Raw genomic sequence first — 20,603 nt, 5'->3', positions numbered from 1 at the left:
TCTAGAGTTGTGATGCCGGTTGGATGTACTGCCAAATTCTCTAAAATAATATTGGAGGCGGATTATGGTAGAGAAATTAACATTGGATTCTCTGGCAACAACTCTGGTGGACATTCCTGCAGTCAGCATGCCAATTCCACACTCCTTCAAAACTCTGTGGCATTGTGTTGGGTGACAAAACTGCATATTTTAGAGTGGCATTTTTTGTACCCAGCACAAGGTGCACCTGTGTAATGATCATGCTGTTTAGTCAGCTTCTTGCTATGCCACAACTGTCAGGTGGATGGATTATATTGGCAAAGGATACATGTTCACTAACAGGAATGTAAACAAATTTGTGCACAAAATTTGAGAGAAATAAGCTTTTTGTGTAATGTATATGGAACATTTCTTGGATCTTTTATTTCAGCTCATGAAACAACAACACTTTACATTTATATGTTTGTTCAGTATACAGGTATGTTTTCATTAGGTTATGGATAGAAAATACAGGTCTTTAAAGGATTTTGTCACAAATATCGCGTTCACTGTTAACTTGTTAGACTTACGTGGATCAAAATCTCTTCAGCCTTTCTCCTTTTGAAAAGTAGCCTGATTCTACATGTTGCTTGGATTAAGACCAAATGGCATGGATTAAGTGATTGGTTGGCTTGGCTTGCATTAGTCCTGTGCTTGCCAGGCCTCAGTGGGTGGTTGAATAAGCTTGACTAGAATACTATATAAGGCCCTGTCACGCTGTCAGTGCAGTTCCCCCATTCACTGCATGTGCCATTCAGCTTAGGGACATTGGCTCCAATGGAAATTCTCAAGATAAATGTACACAGCTGGTATTGGAAGACTAGCTGACATTTTCAACTAATTGTCGACCATTCTCTCTTCATAAGGGCAAGAGTTGATGGCTGAACTTGGAACTTTGAGGGAGATGGCTTTTGAAATGTCACCTGCACTGAAAAATAACTCATTGGGTCCTAGATTAAATGAAAATATGTTATTTCTCCCCTGGGCCCCGGTGCAAGTTCCCTGCACACACTAAATTAAATGAAGCAACGAGATCAGAGTACTTTCAACTGGTGAGACTATTTCTATCTAGTCTGTTCGTGTTTCTCATGTTATTTAAATCTATTAAATAGGGTTACAGTGCATTCGCAAAGTTTTCAGACCCTTTACTCAGTACTTTGTTGAAGCACCTTTGGCAGCAATTACAGCCTCGAGTCTTCTTCGGTATGATGCTACAAGCTTGGCACACCTGTATTTGCTGAGTTTCTCCCATTGTTCTCTGCAGATCCTCTCAAGCTCTGTTAGTTTGAATGGAGAGCGTCGCTGCACAGCTATTTTCAGGTCTCTCCAGATGTTTGATTGGGTTAAAGTCTGGGCTCTGGCTGGGCCACTCAAGGACACTCCGAGACTTGCCCTGAAGCCTCTCCTGCGTTGTCTTGGCTGTGTGCTTAGGGGTGTTGTCCTGTTGGAAGGTGAACCATCGTCTCAGTCTGAGGTTCTGAGCAGGTTTTTATCAAGGATCTCTCTGTACTTAGCTCCGTTCATCTTTGCCTCGATCCTGACTAGTCTCCCAGTCCCTGCCACTGAAAAACATCCCCACAGCATGATGCTGCCACCACCATACTTCACCGTAGAGATGGTACCAGGTTTCATCTAGATGTTACACTTGGCATTTAGGCCAAATAGTTCAATCTTGACTTTATCCGACCAGATAATCTTGTTTCTCGTGGTCTGGGAGTCCTAGGTGCCTTTTGGCAAACTCCTTTTGGGCTGTCATGTGCCTTTTACTGAGGAGTGGCTTCCGTCTTGCCACTCTACCATTAAGGCCTGATTGGTGGAGTGCTGTAGAGATGGTTGTCTTTTTGGAAGGTTCTTCCATCTCCACAGAGAAACTCTGGAGCTCTGTCAGAGTGACCCTCAGGTTCTTGGTAACATTGTGAATGTGTGGCCTTTCTAGGACTTATGAAAGGCAGCAATGCAGACAGTAATAGATGTAAGAAAAATGAGAGAATCCAGATAAAACTTTGGCAGACAGACGGGCAGACAGACAGATGGAGAGGCAGGCGGGCGGACAGACGGGCAAGCGGGCAGGAAGACAGACTGGCAAGCGGGCAGGCAGACAGACAGACGGGCAGGTGGGCAGGTGGACAGACCAACAGGCAGGCAGACAGACGGGCAGGCAGGCACGCAGACGTGTGGCCTCAGTGTGCTGGCTTGAGGGAGTTATTGAGGAGCTCTGTAGTAATCTACTTCAATAGTGGGTTGCCCTGGGAGGAAGGAGACGCAGAGTTAAAATCAAGAACAAATCTCCCTCCAGATGTGGCCTTATTTCTGTCCCTCCCTCTGACTGACAGTCATTGTACTGAAATAAGAGGCTGCAAGACTGCCCGAAGGGATAAAACCTCCATTGATTCTGATGCAATTTGAGGCAGGCAGGTTACAGACTTGTGCATCCAAAAAGAAAAGGGCTTCGGAATTGGTATTCTGAAAGGTGTTTGGAGTCAGGAGGGGGTGTGGTGTGCACCGCAGTGGCAGTGTTGCATTTGGGGGATCGATACTGGGCTCTTTTGTCTGGATGTAGAGCAGAGGGGAGTACATACTTGTCACACAGCAGCTCTCTGACAGACAGGACTGAGGGGGCTGAAGTTGGGCATTCTGCTGCAAATGAAACACAGGTTCCTAATCAAACTTTCCACAGGAAACTGTTCACTCCCAGGGCATCTATATTCTCATGTTAGCCCTGCCCTCCGTTCAGTAATTGGGGTGGAAGGAGAGAGGAGATTGGAGGTTGTGCAGGAGGCTACTTACTGCAGTGTACTGTAGGTGAAAACCATTTGCTGTCTATCGCTGAAATGTGCACAGCATGGCGAGGTTAAAACATATTTCTGTTCCTTGGTGCATGGTCGTCTTCAATTCCTGTTTTCCCCCTCTCACAAGCTATCGTCTCGCAAACGTGGGAGTAATACAAGTAATTTGGAGCACACAGGTGTACTGTACATATTGATTTGTCATGTCATCAGTTTCCATATTCTGATGATAACTGTTGTTTTACAAGTTGAACATTCTAAATGAATGACATCTCGTACTTACAGTATACTGAGCACCGGTACTCTTATTTTATCAACAGTTAAAGAGTGTCCCTACTTTGCTAAATGAGTGTCGTCGTTCCCAGTAGGGTTGGGTTGTGGAGGCTGTCAGATGTTTGTGTGTGATGCTGCTTACCTGACTGGGGAGTTTGAGTATTCCTGGGTGGGAAGGAAGGCGACAGACAGACACCGCCTGTTTGATCCCCTGAGTATCTCTCCTTACAGCAGTCACTCCTGATTGATGTAACCTGTCATGTGCTAAACAGATCTATTTTTCCTCACACCCGTACCATATGTTAAGGGGAAGACTGTAGGCAAACACGCTGTTGAGCTCTGTGCTACACTGTTCTCTCCTCACTTTCTCTCTGGCTCCTTGATCTGCTCAAGCTCCCCAGGCTTGGTTCAGCAATTGGGTTGTGTTATACCTGAACGTCAGTGGTGCTTTTTACTGAGAGAGAAGGGGGTGACTTTCAAATGTGTTCTGCACACATCAGTGGTAGAGAGCAGCAGAGAAACAGTAAATATCAAGTAGCCTAGGAAGATATGAAAGCCCTGGCTCTCCCTTTGCTCCTCGGGGGTAAGACATAGTTCTGTTTTTCTCATTTTGCTCAAATTAGTATGTTGGAGTGCTATTAATGAAGATTTGATAAAGCTTGGCCCAGTGTCTCAACAGTGCATGTTTTATGTATTTTACCAAGTTGTTGCTGCTACTGCTGAATTCCTGCCTGGTTTTCACTTTCCCCTCTTTCTTTATTCATGGAAGATCGGCTTTCTTGCTGTTTTGTTTGGCACTTACCTGTTTATTAAAGTTCCAATGCAGCAGTTTTTATGGGTAACAATTAAGTACCTTACTGTAATAGATTTCCATTCAAACTGGCAAAATAGCTTTTTAGTAAAACATGATTATTTACTATCAGAGGTGGAAAAAGTACCCAATTGTCATACTTGAGTAAAAGTAAAGATACCTCAATAGATAATGTGAAAGTCACCCAGTAAAATACTACTTGAGTAAAAGTCTAAAAATATTTGGTTTTAAATATACTTAAATATCAAAAGTAAATTAGATATGTCGATTTCCTTATATTAAAAATAATAATTTCCTGTACACTCCAACACTCAGACACCTTTTTACAAACAAAGCATTTGTATTTTATGAGTCTGCCAGATCAGAGGCAGTGGGGATGACCAGGGATGTTCTCTTGAGAAGTGTGAGTTGGAATTGTCCTGTCCTGTTAAGCATTCAAAATGTAACGAGTACTTTTGTGTGTCAGAGAATGTATGGAGTAAAAAGTTCACTGTTTTCTTTAGGAATGTAGTGAAGTAAAATTGGTCAAAAATATAAATATTAAAGTACAGATACCCCCCAAAAACGAGTTAAGTTGAACTTTACACCACTGTTTCTCAAGAAAGAAATTTGCTAGGAATGTCTGGGAGTGGTCTGAGTGATGAGGGAGAAACTGAAAACTAGCTGTTATTGGCAGAGAGGTTTGGAACTCTCTTTGTTATTGGTCTGTTAACCAATTTACCGCATGGTGATATCACCATGGAAAGCCAAAACTCCAACCCATGCAATCTGCTGATTAGAAGGTCCTATGTAGATTGTATTTTCAACCAGCAACTATCAGGAAATAATGCTGATTAAATTTGTTCAACTTTTTACAATGTGAGTTTAATCAGTTTTGGCCTGCCTGTTGACAACACCAGGTGGTAAATTAGTTAAATGGGTAATCTACCTCAACCACTAATTCAATTAAAATAAAATGAAATTGTTTTAGTCACATGCGCCGAATACAACAGGTGTAGTAGACCTTACAGTGAAATGCTTACTTACGAGCCCCTAACCAACAATGCAGTTAAAAAAATACAGATAAGAATAAGAAATAAAAGTAACAAGTAATTAAAGAGCAGCAGTAAAATAACAAGAGCGAGACTATACATGGGGGTACTGGAACAGAGTCAACGTGCGGGTGCACCGGTTAGTTGAGGTAATATGTACATCTAGGTAGAGTTATTAAAGTGGCTATGCATAGATGATAAAAACAGAGTAGCAGCAGTGTAAAAGACGGGGGCAATGCAAATAGTCTGGGTAGCCATTTGATTAAGTATTCAGGAGTCTTATGGCTTGGGGGTAGAAGCTGTTTAGAAGCCTCTTGGACCTAGACTTGGCGCTCCGGTACTGCTTGCCGTGCGGTAGCAGAGAGAACAGTCTATGGCTAGAGTGGCTGGAATCTTTAAAATTTTTTAGTGCCTTCTTCTGACACCGTCTGGTATAGAGGTCCTGGATGGCAGGAAGCATGTAATGGTGTAATGGGCCATTCGCACTACCCTCTGTAGTGCCTTGCGGTCAGAGGCCAAGCAGTTGCCATACCAGGCAGTGATGCTCTCGATGGTGCAGCTGTAGAACCTTTTGAGGATCTGAGGACCCATGCCAAATATTTTCAGTCTACTGAGGGGAATAGGTTTTGTTGTGCCCTCTTCACGACTGTCTTGGTGTGCTTGGACCATGTTAGTTTGTTGGTGATGTGGACACCAAGGAACTTGAAGCTCTCAACCTGCTCCACTGCAGCCCCGTCGATGAGAATGGGAGGATGGTCGATCCTCTTTTTCCTGTAGTCCATAATCATCTCCTTTGTCTTGATTACGTTGAGGGAGAAGTTGTTGTCCTGACACGACATGGCCAGGTGTCTGACCTCCTCCCTGTCTCATCGGTGTGGGTGATCAGGCCAACTGCTGTTGTGTCATCGGCAAACTTAATGATGGTGTTGGAGTTGTGCCTGGTGATGCAGTCATGAGTGAACAGGGAGTACAGGAGGGGACTGAACACGCATCCCTGAGGGGCTCCTGTGTTGAGGATCAGCGTGGTGGATGTGTTGTTACCTACCCTTACCACCTGGGGGCGGCCTGTCAGGAAGTCCAGGATCCAGTTGCGGAGGGAGGAGTTTAGTCCTAGGGTCCTTAGTTTATTGATGAGCACTATGGTGTTGAACACTGAGCTGTGGTCAATGAATAGCATTCTCACAAAGGTGTTGCTTTTGTCCAGGTGGGAAAGGGCAGTGTGGAGTGCATTAGAGATTGCATCTATATGCAAGTTGGAGTGGGTCTAGAGTTTCTGGGATAATGGTGTTGATGTGAGCCATGACCAGCCTTTCAAAGCCCTTCATGGCTACAGACGTGAGAGCTACAGGTCAATAGTCATTTAGGCAGGTTAGCTTAGTATTCTTGGGCACAGGCACTATGGTGGTCTGCTTAAAACATGTTGGTATTACAGACTCGGACAGGGAGAAGTTGAAAATGTTGGTGAAGACACTTTCCAGTTGGTCAGCGCATGCTCACAGTACACATCCTGGTAATCGGTCTGGCCCTGCGGCCTTGTGAATGATGACCTGTTTAAAGGTCTTACTCACATCGCCTGCGGAGAGCACGATCACACAGTCTTCCAGAACAGCTGGTGCTCTCATGCATGTTTCAGTGATATTTTCCTCGAAGCAAGCATAGAAGTAGTTTAGCTTGTCTGGTAGGCTCGTGTCAATGGGCAGCTCTCGGTTGTGCTTCCCATTGTAGTCTATAATGGTTTGCAAGCCCTGCCACATCCGCCGAGCATCAGAGCCGGTGTAATACAATTCGATCTTAGTCCTGTATTGATGCTTTGCCTGTTTGATGGTCAGTTGGAGGGCATATCGGGATTTCTTATAAACTTTCGGGTTAGAGTCCCGATCCTTAAAAGAGGCAGCTCTAGCCTTTAGCTCAGTGTGGATGTTGCTCGTAATCCATGGCTTCTGTTTGGGGTATGTATGTACGGTTACTATGGGGACGTATCCTGGAACATATTCTAGTCTGTGCTAGCAAAACAGTTCTGTAGCTTAGCATCTGCTTCATCTGACCACTTTTCTATTAATCTAGTCACTGGTGCTTCCTGCTTTAATTTTTGCTTGTAAGCAGGAATCACGAGGATAGAATTATGGTCAGATTTGCCAAATGGAGGACGAGGGAGAGCTTTGTATGTGTCTCTGTGTGTGGAGTAAATAAGGTCCAGAGTTTTTTTCCTCTGGTTGCACATTTAACATGCTGATAGAAATTTGGTAAAACGGATTTAAGTTTCCCTGCAATAAAGTCCCCGGCAACTAGGAGCGCCGCCTCTGGGTGAGCGTTTTCTTGTTTGCTTATGGCGGAATACAGCTCATTTAATGCTGTCTTAGTGCCAGCCTCTGACTGTGGTGGTATGTAAACAGCTACGAAAAATACAAATTAAAACTCTCTAGGTAGGTAGTGTGGTCTACAGTTTATCATGAGATACTCTACCTCAGGCGAGCAACAGCTCGAGATTTCCTTAGATATCATGCACCAGCTGTTATTTATACAAATACATAGTCCGCTGCCCCTTGACTTGACTAGACGCCACTGTTCTATCCTGCCGGTGCAGCGTATAACCAGCCAGCTGTATGTTGATAGTGTCATCATTCATTCACGTCTCCATGAAGCATAAGATATTACAGTTTTGAATGTCCCGTTGGTAGTTTAGTCTTCCACGTAGGTCATCTAATTATTTTCCAAAGATTGAAAGTTTTCTAGCAGAATGGAATGAGGTGGGGGTTCATTCGATCACCTACGAATTCTCAGAAGGCAGCCCACCCTCCGGACCCTTTTTCTTCACCTTCTCTTCATGCAAATCACTGGGATCCATGACTTTTCTCCTTAAAGGAAAAAAAGGATTCTGCCAGTCCGTGGTGAGTAATCGCAGTCTTGATGTCCAGAAGTTATTTTCGGTCATAAGAGACGGTAGCAGCAATATTATGTACAAAATAAGTTTCAAAAAATAAGTTACAAAGCAAATAAACGAACAAAAAAACACAATAGGTTGGGAGCAATTAAAACGTCTGCCTTCTTCTCCGGCGCCATCTTACACATTCCTATGATTAACAGTGTTATACCGTGTTAAATAACACGAATATGTGAAAACAATATTTTTTGTGAACAAATGTTTCATTTGTTATTATAACAAGATTGGTAGCAAAGTGAAAGTCGTTGTGGAAATCTATTGCAGCTCAAAACGACTACAAAACCCCCAATGCAATGCTCTCTCTCTGGACTGGCTAGTTAGGTAGCTAGCTAGCAAATGTAGCTACACACAATAATACCACAATCAATATCAGCATGTGAAGTAACTAGCTGTAAAATCACTTAAACAAACTGCATTATCAATTTAGGACTCTATCGCACCGATTTTCAACTCGCATTTCGTCTCTTCCCAGAGCGATTACGTTGCTGTGGCAACAACGGCCCTTTCCCTCAGACACACAGGGCACATTGCGAGATCGTACTTGAAGGAGAAACTGAGTTGAATAATTTGGTAGGCTGTTTAGATTGAGCACGTCTAAGCGAAATATATACTTTGTTGATATATATATATATATATACTTTGTCGATATAAACGGATGGATGTGTTCTAGACAAGTATGCCTATACCATCTATTGGTTGATTTGGCGATCTGGAGTGCAGGTAATTGTTTAGAAAAGTGTTGTGAAATGTGATAGTGTGTTATCCCCAATCTGCAGTGCTGAGAGCCATTTAGCTATGATGCGTTCCTTCACAATTTCTTGATTTCACAGACAGACCACATAGAAATGTAAATCACGAGGGAAAATGTTATTTAACCCACTGATAGAATGTAGGCTTTCACCAAATTCATAAGAGTTTCATAATTTTCATGGGGGTGGATTATCCCTTTAATAGACAAATAAGAAATTGAGTATCACATTCCTATTACCTTGCATTTGAATATCAATATGCAATTTTAGGTTGGTATCAATGAGGTCCTGTTAATCCTCTTGTTTCCTGTGCTTCATGACACACTATGAAATGATGGTTCTTTATTTGGCGTTTGTCAGTCTAGTTATATGACTTGGATTTGTGGCAGCAGAATTTAGAGAAGTCAATATTCACCTGCACCACCTGACAACCCTGGGCCTCTCTGTGTGTATGTGTTTCAAATGGTATCCTATTGCCAATATAGTGCACAACTTTTTATCTGGGCTCTGGCCAAGAGGAGTGCGGTATATATGGAATAGGATGCCATTTGAGACAAATACACACAGAGAGGCCCAGGGTTGTCAGGTGATGCAGGTGAATATTGACGCAGAGGATTCAAACACTCCATATTAATCACCAGGTAATTCAGAAGTATTTCCTTCATCACTTATCAGAGCTCTTTTTTATTCAGCTCCAAGGTTTGCATCCCAAATGGCACTCTATTTCCTATATAGTGCACTACTTTTGACCAGGGCCAATAGGGTCCCTATCCACAATATGTAGAGAAAAGGGTGCCATTTATGACTCAGCCCCACACCTTCTAGCACCATAATCACTCTGTTTCTCACAACCGCTTATTGTGAGAGCTCTTATACATGAGCTAGATAATGAATTCAACATCATGATTGTGTGGGCTCTTTGTAAATGAAGAAGTTCAGGTTGACTGTTTAACAAATAGACAAGTATCTTACAAATACTTTTTTTCACCCACTGCACAATAAAAACAGAGACCTGTTGAGAAGGCAAAATATACTTTATGAGCATGTCAAATTAGCTAATCTCTAAACATTCACATTTATTGTAAGAAAAATAAATGACAACTTTTATATTATTTTAGCAGCATCAGAAATCACTTTTTGAAATTATCCCAACTTTAATGAACTAGATCCCACTAATGGAGTCAATACAAACACAGTTTAATTAGACTGTAGCATTGTTTTAGCACCCAGGACCAGCTATTGTAAATCATCCCTAATCACACTGAATAGCCCATTGGCGGCACCAACGCAATAAGGATTTGAGTGGAACATAGAAAAAGAAAGGAGTATATGAAGGAGAACTGGAATTCAACTCCAGTATATTGCAGTATATTCAACTTCAGTATATACTCTTAATATGAAGATTATGTGTTCTATTAGATGCTTGAATCTGTTCTATGATGTCTTAATTATTTCACTGACCATGTGAGTGGTCAGTGTGATTCATAATTTACAGATGTTTAAAAATATAAATAATTAACAGTACCCAATATCTTTCAAGGTATATGAGTGTCTCATGGTCAAATTGTTTTATTGCAAGGCAATCTTGTACTGAAAGCATAAGTTACAGCTAGCTAGCACTGCATAAAATGCAGCTAATGACTTCGAGAGTAATGCTATTTATGTTAACTAGCTGGCTAAGGCTATCCAACACTGCAACTCATCCAAGTTAAGGTAAGCTTTCAGTTTTATAAATGTATTGCTACTGGGGCCCGACGGTGTAACTGCTAAACAGATTGCTGTACACTACACTTTTTCCTGCGTGATTGTACACATATATTGAATTGTGGGTTTACTAGCGCATCAGATCTAGTTAGTTGACTATAACGTTAATATGGTGACAACGATGTAGGCTGTGCAGCAGTTAGAGGTTATGGTATGAAGATCTGGCTTGGGGAGGTTTTTGTGCCTGGTCACAGACAGCTGTTGAGTTTGGCACTGAAGTCCGCAAGAAAAGGTAAAAGGTGAGAGGAGAGCGTGTAGATGTGTGAAGGTCACGCCCTGACCATAGAGAGTCCTTGTTTCTCTATGGTGTAGTAGGTCAGGGCGTGACTAGGGGGCATTCTAGTTTAATATTTCTAGTTTATATTTTCTATGTTGGTGTTTCGTATGATTCCCAATTAGAGGCAGCTGGTAATCATTGTCTCTAATTGGGGATCATATATAAGTAGATATTTCTCCCACCTGTGTTTGTGGGATATTGTTTTGTGTTTGTGCCTGTGCACCACGTAGTCACGTTTCGTTGTTTGTTTATTGATTTATTGTTTTTGCTTTAAGTTTCAATTTGAAATAAATATGTGGAACTCAAACTCCGCTGCGCCTTGATCCCGTCCTTACGACAACCGTGACAGAATATCCCACCAACCAAGGACCAAGCAGCGTGCAACGATGGGAAAAATAAGTTGGACCTGGGAAGATATCATGGAAGGACAGGAGACCCTTCCTTGCCAGGAGGCGCAGAGGACGCAAGAAGGACGGCGAAGACGCCGGGGACCGTGGCCACAACATCTGCGAGGAGATAGAGAGGTGGTTGGTCGATCCAAGGAGAGTACCAGAGCCGGCCTGGGAGTCGATGGAACAGTGTGAGGAGGGATACCGGGGAATGAAGTTGGCTAGGAGTATGCGGGAACGCAGGCGTTGGGAGGAGCGTGTCATCAGTCCAGTGAAACCTGGGCCAGCTCCACGCATCTGGCCTCCAGTGCGCCTCCCCAGTCCAGTACGTCCTGTGTCTCCTCCCCGCACTCTCCCTGAAGTGCGTGTCCCCAGCCTGGTACATCCCGTGCCTGCTTCCTGCACTCGCCCTGAAGTGCCAGAGCCGGTCAGGGGGGGTGGGTACTGTCACGCCCTGACCATATAAAGCCCTTGTTTCTCTATGGTGTGACTAGGGGCTATTCTAGTTTAACATTTCTATGTTGTGTTCTAGTTTATATTTTCTATGTTGGTGTTTTTTATGGTTCCCAATTAGAGGCAGCTGATAATCGTTGTCTCTAATTGGGGATCATATATAAGTAGATATTTCTCCCACCTGTGTTTGTGGGATATTGTTTTGTGTTTGTGCCTGTGCACCACATAGTCACGTTTCGTTGTTCGTTTATTGATTTATTGTTTTTGCTTTAAGTTTCACTTTGAAATAAATATGTGGAACTCAAACTCCGCAGCGCCTTGGTCCCGTTCTCACCCCTGGTGTGACAAAAGCCTTTACAACAGGCCTACAAGCCCTCAGTCCAGCCTCTCTCAGCCTATTGCGGACAGTCTGAGCACTGATGTTCGGATGTACTGATCCTGTGCAGGTGTTGTTACACGTGGTCTGCCACTGCGAGGACGATCAGCTGTCCGTCCTGTCTCCCTGTAGCGCTGTCTTAGGCATCTCACAGTATGGACATTGCAATGTATTGCCCTGGCCACATTTGCAGTCCTCGTGCCTCCTTGCTGCATGCCTAAGGCACGTTCACGCAGATGAGCAGGGACCCTGGGCATCTTTCTTTTGGTGTTTTTCAGAGTCAGTAGATCGGCCTCTTTAGTGTCCTAAATTTACATAACTGTGACCTTAATGCCTACCGTCTGTAAGCTGTTGTCTAATTCCACAGGTGCATGTTTATTAATTGTTTATGGTTCATCGAACAAGCATGGGAAACAGTGTTTAAACCCTTTACAATGAAGATCTGTGAAGTTATTTAGATTTTTACAAATTATCTTTGAAAGACAGGGTCCTTAAAAAGGGATGTTTCTTTTTTTGCTGAGTTTACAAGAGCTAAACAACAAATACTATATAAAAGAGACAATATGCCTGGATTGGGAAGGCTCAGAGGTGAGGGACAGTGATGGGTCACTACGAGCTCTTGTAACTTGAAGTAAACAATCAACAAACATTACAGACACGTGGGCATAGCTCAGGTGTAACAAGAATTATGTATTGATACAGTATGTTGAAGATAAGTACTGTAGGTGTAGCCGTTCACTGAAAATGGATTACAGTATAGGATTTTATTCTGCTTTTATACATATATATTATTATAATTGTTTTCCTCATTTCAGTTGTAGCATACAGTTGTAGCCTTTAACATTTTTTTTCTTCTCAGATATTGCCTGGTTTCCTTTATATCCACACATTAATACTTTAGAGAATTGGGTCTGTTCTTGTCACATATTTTCAGAAGTCCTCAAATTAATTGATGTATTTAAAAGTGAATGTGTCTGCATGCCATTTGTATTGTCACAGTTTATACATTCAAGGTACAGATTGCACATTGTTTCAATGTTTAGTAATGCACATTGTTCTCAACCATTATCTTTAACTAATCCTGATCCATTTATGGCCATTTTGGAGTTGAGATCTGTGACCTATGTAGCGGCAGGGTAGTCTGACTGCCCTATGTTGGTTCCACTGCTAGAGTTTAGGTTCCACATTGAGCGCCGCTCCCTCTCCCAGTGATGTCTTCCATCTAATGTCAAAGGCCTCTACAATGCCTGCATACTTATCTGCATCATTTAATCTCACATTTCCATGGAAGACCTGGTTGATTAAATGTTTGATTATTATCTTGACGCAGCAGTTTCTGATAGATAGTGGCCTACAGTATGTGAAGGGCTAATCCTGCAGAGTACAGGCGTAGGCAGCATTGTGGCTGTGCATCTGTGATTAAAGGATACGCCAAGTGAAAGCCCTTTCAAGGCCATACATGGCTTTTGGCGACAATAATTACTTTACTATTGGAGTGGCACAGCGCCACTTCAAACAGAATCCCAGACCAGATAGGATGAGGAAGAGATCAAAATCCTTCCGATTTGCCTTATCGGAGTGAGCGGAGAGTTGGCTGGGTGGTGAAGTTACTGCCCCTCTGCTTTCTCATATGGTCATAATGGCAGGGACAGCATAGTGAGCATTGAGCAGGGTATTTTCATGCAACCCATGAAGCCTTCAGAGTTGGAGCGCATTTCAAGTGTTTAGCTGAATGTTACAGGCATATGCCTTTATTTGCATGATTTCTTTCCGTGAAATCATGACGCGTAACTAATTTCATGTAATTAGCTAGCACATGAGACTGTTGATACACACATACACACACTCCAGTTTTGGGCTCCGCTCCACAAAAACTCACACAGCCTATAGAAACCGCACAGAACCCCACAGAATACTTCAGTAGCTACACAGCAGGAAATCACTGGTGAACAGAGCAACACAACACAGTTAACATATTCCTGTAGTGTTTGTTCCTGGACTGGTACCTTGTTTCTTTAGCGAGCGAGGCCACCCCGTCAGGCGTGACGAGGCGGTGATCTCTGTGTTGTTGTTTTGTTTCTGTGAGACCAGGCTCGGCCCCCTGCTTCTCCCTGTAATTATTTGGCTGCTTGACTGGAATGCTGCCTGACATTTTCTATTCCCTTGCAAGCCTGGGAAATTGGAACAAAAGCATGCATTATTGCTCACTCTGTGCAGAGCGTATTGATTTGAATGTGTGTGTGTGGGGGTCTTGGTTCCTTGTAGAGAGCACCTTTTCACACCAATAATATATTTTTTCTGATGTTATTTCAGATGTTTTGGCATAATAAGATGATCATGCGTGATCATTTGTATATGCATTCATCCAACTACTCTATACATACAGAAGTATGTGGAAACCCTTCAAATTAGTAGATTTGGCTATTTCAACCACATCTTTTGCCGACAAGTGTATAAATTCAAGCACATAGCCATGCAATCTGCGTTGACAAACATTGAAAATAGAATGGCCTTACTGAAGAGCTCAGTGACTTTCAACGTGGCACCATTATAGAATGCCACCTTTCCAACAAGTCAGTTCATCACATTTCTGTTCTGCTAGAGCTGTCCTGGTCAACTGTACGTGCTGTATATTGTGAAATGGAAACATATAGGAGCAACAACACCTCTTCCACGAAGTGGTAGGCCACACAAGCTCACAGAACGGGACCACCGAGTGCTGAAGCGCTTAGCGGGTAAACATCGTCTGTCCTCTGTTGCAACACTCACTACCGAGTTCCAAACTGCCTCTGGAAGCAATGTCAGCACAAGAACTGTTTGTCGGGAGCTTCATGAAATGGGTTCCCATGGCCGAGCAGCCGCACAGAGGCCTAAGATCACCTTGCGCAACGCCAATCGTCAGCTGGAGTGGTGTAAAGTTCACCGCCATTGGACTCTGGAGCAGTGGAAACGCGTTCTCTGGAGTGATGAATCATGCTTCATCATCTGGCAGTTGGGTTTGGCGGATGCCAGGAGAATGCTACCTCCCTGAATGCATAGTGCTAACTGTAAAGTTTGGTGGAAAAGGAATAATGGTCTGGGGATGTTTATTATGGGTTGGCCTAGGCCCCTTAGTTCCAGTGAAAGGAAATCTTAACGCTACGCCATACAATAACATTGTAGACAATTCTGTGCTTCCAACTTTGTGGCAACAGTTTGGGGAAGGCCCTTTCCTGTTTCAGCATGACAATGGCCCCGTGCACAAAGCGAGGTCCATACAGAAATGGTTTGTCAAGATTGTAATGGAAGAACTTGACTGGTTTGCACAGAGCCCTGACCTCAACCCCATCGAACACCTTTGGAATGAATTGGTACACCGACTGCGGGCCTAATTGCCAAACATCAGTCCCGACCTCACTAATTCCTCTTGTGGCTGAAGGGACGCAAGTCCCTGCAGCAATGTTCCAACATCTAGTGGAAAGCCTTCCCACCATAGTGGAGAATGTTATAGTAGCAAATGGGGGACCAACTCCATATTAAGGCTCATGATTTTATGAATGAGATACTCGATGAACAGGTCTCCACATACTTTTGGTCATGTAGTGTATGTCCAATCATAAATATTATACATATATCATGTCATTGTTGAATACTCATTTCTGATTGGATTGAAGGACATTCTAGAGCGTGCTTTATTTCCCTATTATGCACAATATTTTTGCACAGTATAATTCAATGGCTATAGTTCTTACATGTTCTATGTTTGAGCTGCTTTTGAAAGCAAACTTGGAATTGAAAATTCGATTCTCTTCATTGCATGCTATGATTGATGGTTTGGTTAGTTAAACTAGCAAGGCTGTTAGTTTAATTACCAATACAACTACTGTTGCTATCTTGTAAACTTGCTAGCTACGTCAGTGGATGTTGAAAACATTTCTACTTGCAACGAACACATTTCTAGCAGTAAATGTGTTAAATTACAGCCATGGTATAAAAGGGATAATCAACTCGGGGTCCTAGGACTCCTATGCGTTCCCTGGAAAATAATGCAACAACCGTGGAAGGTTAGTTCCGCTCCGCTAGCGTGAGAGAGAGATAGGATACGGCATGGGTCAAAATGATTGATTGATGACCTTAAGTCATGATGACGTGTACATGTCTGAATATGGGCCTCCGGCCCGCCCCCCCTGTTCCTGTGTTCACGTGTTAGAGGGTGTGTGTTATTTTATAGCTTTATGTTATGCTTTGAAGTAGGCCTGTTGTTTTATGTCTAGGGGGGCTGGTTGAACTGGGGAGGGTGTTGTTTGAGTGTTTGAACTTTTGGGGACCGTACACCCAGTTTTTATCTCCCTTATGGTTGTTATCTATGAAGCAGGAATGTCCAGGCTTATGTATCTGGGGCCTAGGCTTTATAGATGTCCAGAACAAGCCATTTTTTAAGACCTGAATATTAAACATCTAAAATATGTCTACAAGGGGAATTCTCGGAGTGCTCTGTAGCTCATGTCATGAACCCAACGCCAAAAGCTTGGAGGATATTTTGTTTGAGGCTCCCGAATGTTTTAACGGATTTTTGTGTACAAGCGAGGGGCATATTTCGTACATATTCATCAACATCATCAACATCTGACATGTCATTAAAAACAGGTCTCTCGGGTGTTTCATCGGGAATGCTCGGGGCGCCGGAACCCCCCAGCTCTAGATGTATGTGGTCGTCTGTGCCGTTTTTCGCCGGGGAGGAGTCTGAATGAAAATAGTACATACATAATTACGTTATTAGATATAAAAAAAGATATATGTTAGCGACATACAAATGTCAAATACCTTTCCGTTATAATAATATATATTAACAATACATAGTTAAAATACCTCAGCTTTTTTGACGCTTGTTGTGACGAATCGCCGAAACCGGGGGTGTGTGACTTTTCCCCACTAGCGTTCCCGATTCTGCTGGGCCTGTCTCCGGACAGTCTGAAAAAACATTATTTGTCCTTAGGCTGTCAACAGATCTATAACTAATAAAAAGACTTATAACTAATAACCAAACTGTATAATGGTCTCATACCGTGTCCCTGGAGCGACGGCTCGTGAAGCAGCAAGTTCCCGGCCCAACAGTAGTTTTCGGGTGGGCTTGATTCCGAGCAATGTACTTGGACAACCAAGGCTCTTTGCTTGTTGCGGTCTGGAATATTTCGGGCGGGGGTCGATGTTCCCTGGATTCGCGGTGAGTTTGAAAAATCGCTCGTACAGAACGGTAGAATTGCATCAAAGTCCTGCGTGTCAGATGTCCATAACGCATCCTTTATCATTCCGGGCTGTATGTCGGCTGTAAATACATAAAATAGTTTTTCAAAATAGTACAACCTATTTTTAAAATGTTTATATATAAATGTTCTTGGGTATGTGTTTAATTATAAGGACTTACAACGAAAAAAGGCCGCTGGTGATTGCCTGCCAGACTTTTGCGCCTGTGAACCACCCTCATGTTGTTCCAGATCAGGTAAATCGCGTAAAAGCTGTGTAAATGTCGGGGAGCCTAGACACCATTAGACAATATTAACAGTTACACGATATATCTACACTTTTTTAAATATATATTTTTAAACTATATTGGCCTTTTGGCCTGAAATACCCAAATAACTAGGGGTTAATATTCCAATAATATTCAAACAAATCTTAAAATATGTTTTTCATTTACTCACCTCCAGAAATATCCATTATGCGAGATTCCCTTATTCAGAATATTATTATTATTATTATTTTAATCTGTCCGTGCAGCTCAATATTCGGGCCTTTATGTTTGCGCTAAAGCAATGCTAACAACGTTAAAAATAGTTCTGTCCCTAACTATCTAAAAGTACGGAATGAGTTTTTGAGAGATGTATGCTACACCCTACCCCATGTATGTCTGTTTTAGAACCCCCCAAAAGGCTTTGAATTCAAAGTACCGTTCTGTCTGCATTGGGTTTGCTAGAATCCCTGTGTGTTGATTAGATATCAGTGTTTAACCCGGGCTGTAGGCCTATATCTTGACAGGCCATATAACGGATAATGTAAACCTTGGTTTCAAACGATTCTCTACAGATAGAGCTCTGGGTCCCCTGGTTGAAACCCCCCACCTTAGGATTTATGTAACACACACACACAACCACACACACACACACGCACGCACGCACGCACGCACGCACGCACACACACACACACACACACACACACACACACACACACACACACACACACACGCCTGTTGCTACGCCTCAAGACCCCTCCCACACACAAACACTCTGATTCTATTTTACTTCGCGACAGAGCTGGAAGACGTTGTTAAATAGGCTTTTCACATAGTTAAAGGGTGAGATACCGTTTTTTAAATTCCTTTTATTGAATTCCAAAATATTTCGTACAACCTTTAAGACATGTTTGAATTAAGTAACACCTTTGAATAATATTTAAACATGCATCACACGTGTTTTATGTATAAAATAAAAACCTTGGAGGCCAGTCTTTGTACATTATTACAAACTTTTAATAAAACGTAATGTTCATAACATACCCATGTAGGAATAGACTAATAATACATGTTTTTTTCAGATCTTACAGTTGTCGGCGCCAGACCCTAGCGTGAGAGAAAAGAGCGCTACCCCTTAGTTAAATGGGGGCTATACATTTTCAAAAATTAACACCTACATTTTAACACACGTTATAATTCAACATTTTTTACTATTTCTTCCAGATATAGGGGTCCTGTTAGCCCTGAACATTATCCGTTTCCAATTCCCCATCGCAAAGTCTTTTCCGCGCTCCGTTGAAGCTCTGTCCACTTTCCTGCCAGGGAAAGATGCGCCTTCGACCTTGTTGTTGTTCCGGGGTATGTCTCAACGATAACCTCGGCCATCTCCGTAATTGCTCACGATTTTCAAAAAGACTGTCCAGCTTATTCATCAGGGTTCTGAAAATGTGGTAATCGCGCCATTTAAAACTGAACATTATTTGAAAAAAATGTACATCCTTGCATGCTTTGGAGGATACAAATGAACTGACCGTTTTCGTAGCATTTGCCCTGTCAAATTGTTCACATGCTAAAATTGTCACTCTGGAGTCCGGGGTATACCCCATGGAAGTGACTCTCAGAGCCATTAGATCCTGGCGTCCACAGACTTGTTCTTCCAACGCATATCCGGGCAGCCTTGAAGCACTCAGGACGCGTTCCATTTGACACAAAGATAGCCTTATTTTAAGCCATTCTCGCATCCTTAGCGCTGGAGAAAAACTCTTGGGTTCTGCCCGATAAAAGGGTTGGGACACGCTGTCTGTGAATATCTTAACCGTAGTACCTGCACCCGAACAAGAAAGGTTTTTCACATTATTTTCCAGGGCTTTGAAATCGAGGAATGTTTTGCTATACAAACGACTGGGGGATTTAATTGAGAGACAGTACAGAGACGATATGTTATTCTGGCATAGAACAATTCCACGCATGTTAAACAGCAACCCCATTAAAAAACGCAAATACAGACGCTAAAATCATACATGTAACACCAACCATTACAGAATGCCCCCCCCCAAAAAACGAACACCCTTAATTATCCAAAAATGGCAGAACTAACGCAACACGGGGAGACAGTTGAAAGCCTCTTATCCCAGATTCCAGCCGAACTCCTAGAAGTTATTAAACGTATGAACGAGTCAGGAACGTTAGATGAAAGCATATTAACACAGATTCCAGCCGAACTCTTAGAAATGGTTAATCGTATGAACGAGTCAGGGGCGTCTGAGGAAAACATGTTATCCCAGATTCCCGAAACCCTCATAACCTTAATTAATCGGATGAACGAGAGTCAGACAATTTCGGCCCGACAACCCCAACAGCGATAGAACAACCAGTAACGCCTAGGTCCGTAGAGTCTGAAACGCCACAAGATGTTTTTGGGGAATTGGACAATTGTCTAATAAATCTGGCGGCAGATGTTCATGATAGACGTGTCAGGGTTGTGTACAGGAATAAATTCAACAATACAGAGATTCAACAGTTTTTCAATTTCCTATGTGTGAATCAGAATCTTGACTATGCTGTATTTTACATGATGATAATGGACACTCTGAATGACCTGTTAGAAACAGCAAGAGATTATGGCGAACCTTGTGATGTCTTACAGTTGGAAATATGTGGAGATAGCCTGCATAATACAGTATCTCTTATTTTACCCAATGGCGAAGCAGATCTTGAACAATTTACAGCGCTGGTAGAACGCCTTGTTCAGTCAAATTTAGCCATCATAGCCGATCGGACCCTCGAGCTTGTAGTGCAAATAATACGTCAACCGCAGGGGGGTGGTGGGCAGAGAAGGAAGCTTGATAGCCTAATGCAGTCAGAAATCATAAGCAATAAAAGGGCCTACCTCATAAACGTTCACAATCCCGATAATAAGCTATGTTTTGCAATAGGCCTAGCGCATTTACTTAACCCCGGATGTACTGATCTGACGGCATTGCAAAAGGCTAGAGAGATCCAAACGACGGTGGGTCTCGGGATCCATGAAGGGGTGGCATTCTCAGACATTGTCAAATTTGAAAACCTTCTGAATATCAAGATTGTGGTTTTGTACCACAGTAGAGCTAATGCAGCTCTCTTGAAGTTCCAAAACAACCCCCAACCGCACCCTCAGATTCTGTACTTTTATGTGCAAAACGAACATTACTATGCTGTTACCAACATCACGGCGTTCATAGGTGCAACCTATGTGTGTACATCCTGC

The sequence above is a fragment of the Oncorhynchus keta genome, chromosome 25 (assembly GCF_023373465.1).
Source record: "Oncorhynchus keta strain PuntledgeMale-10-30-2019 chromosome 25, Oket_V2, whole genome shotgun sequence".
Lineage (NCBI taxonomy): Eukaryota > Metazoa > Chordata > Actinopteri > Salmoniformes > Salmonidae > Oncorhynchus > Oncorhynchus keta.
Note: the sequence above shows the minus strand (reverse complement) of the source record.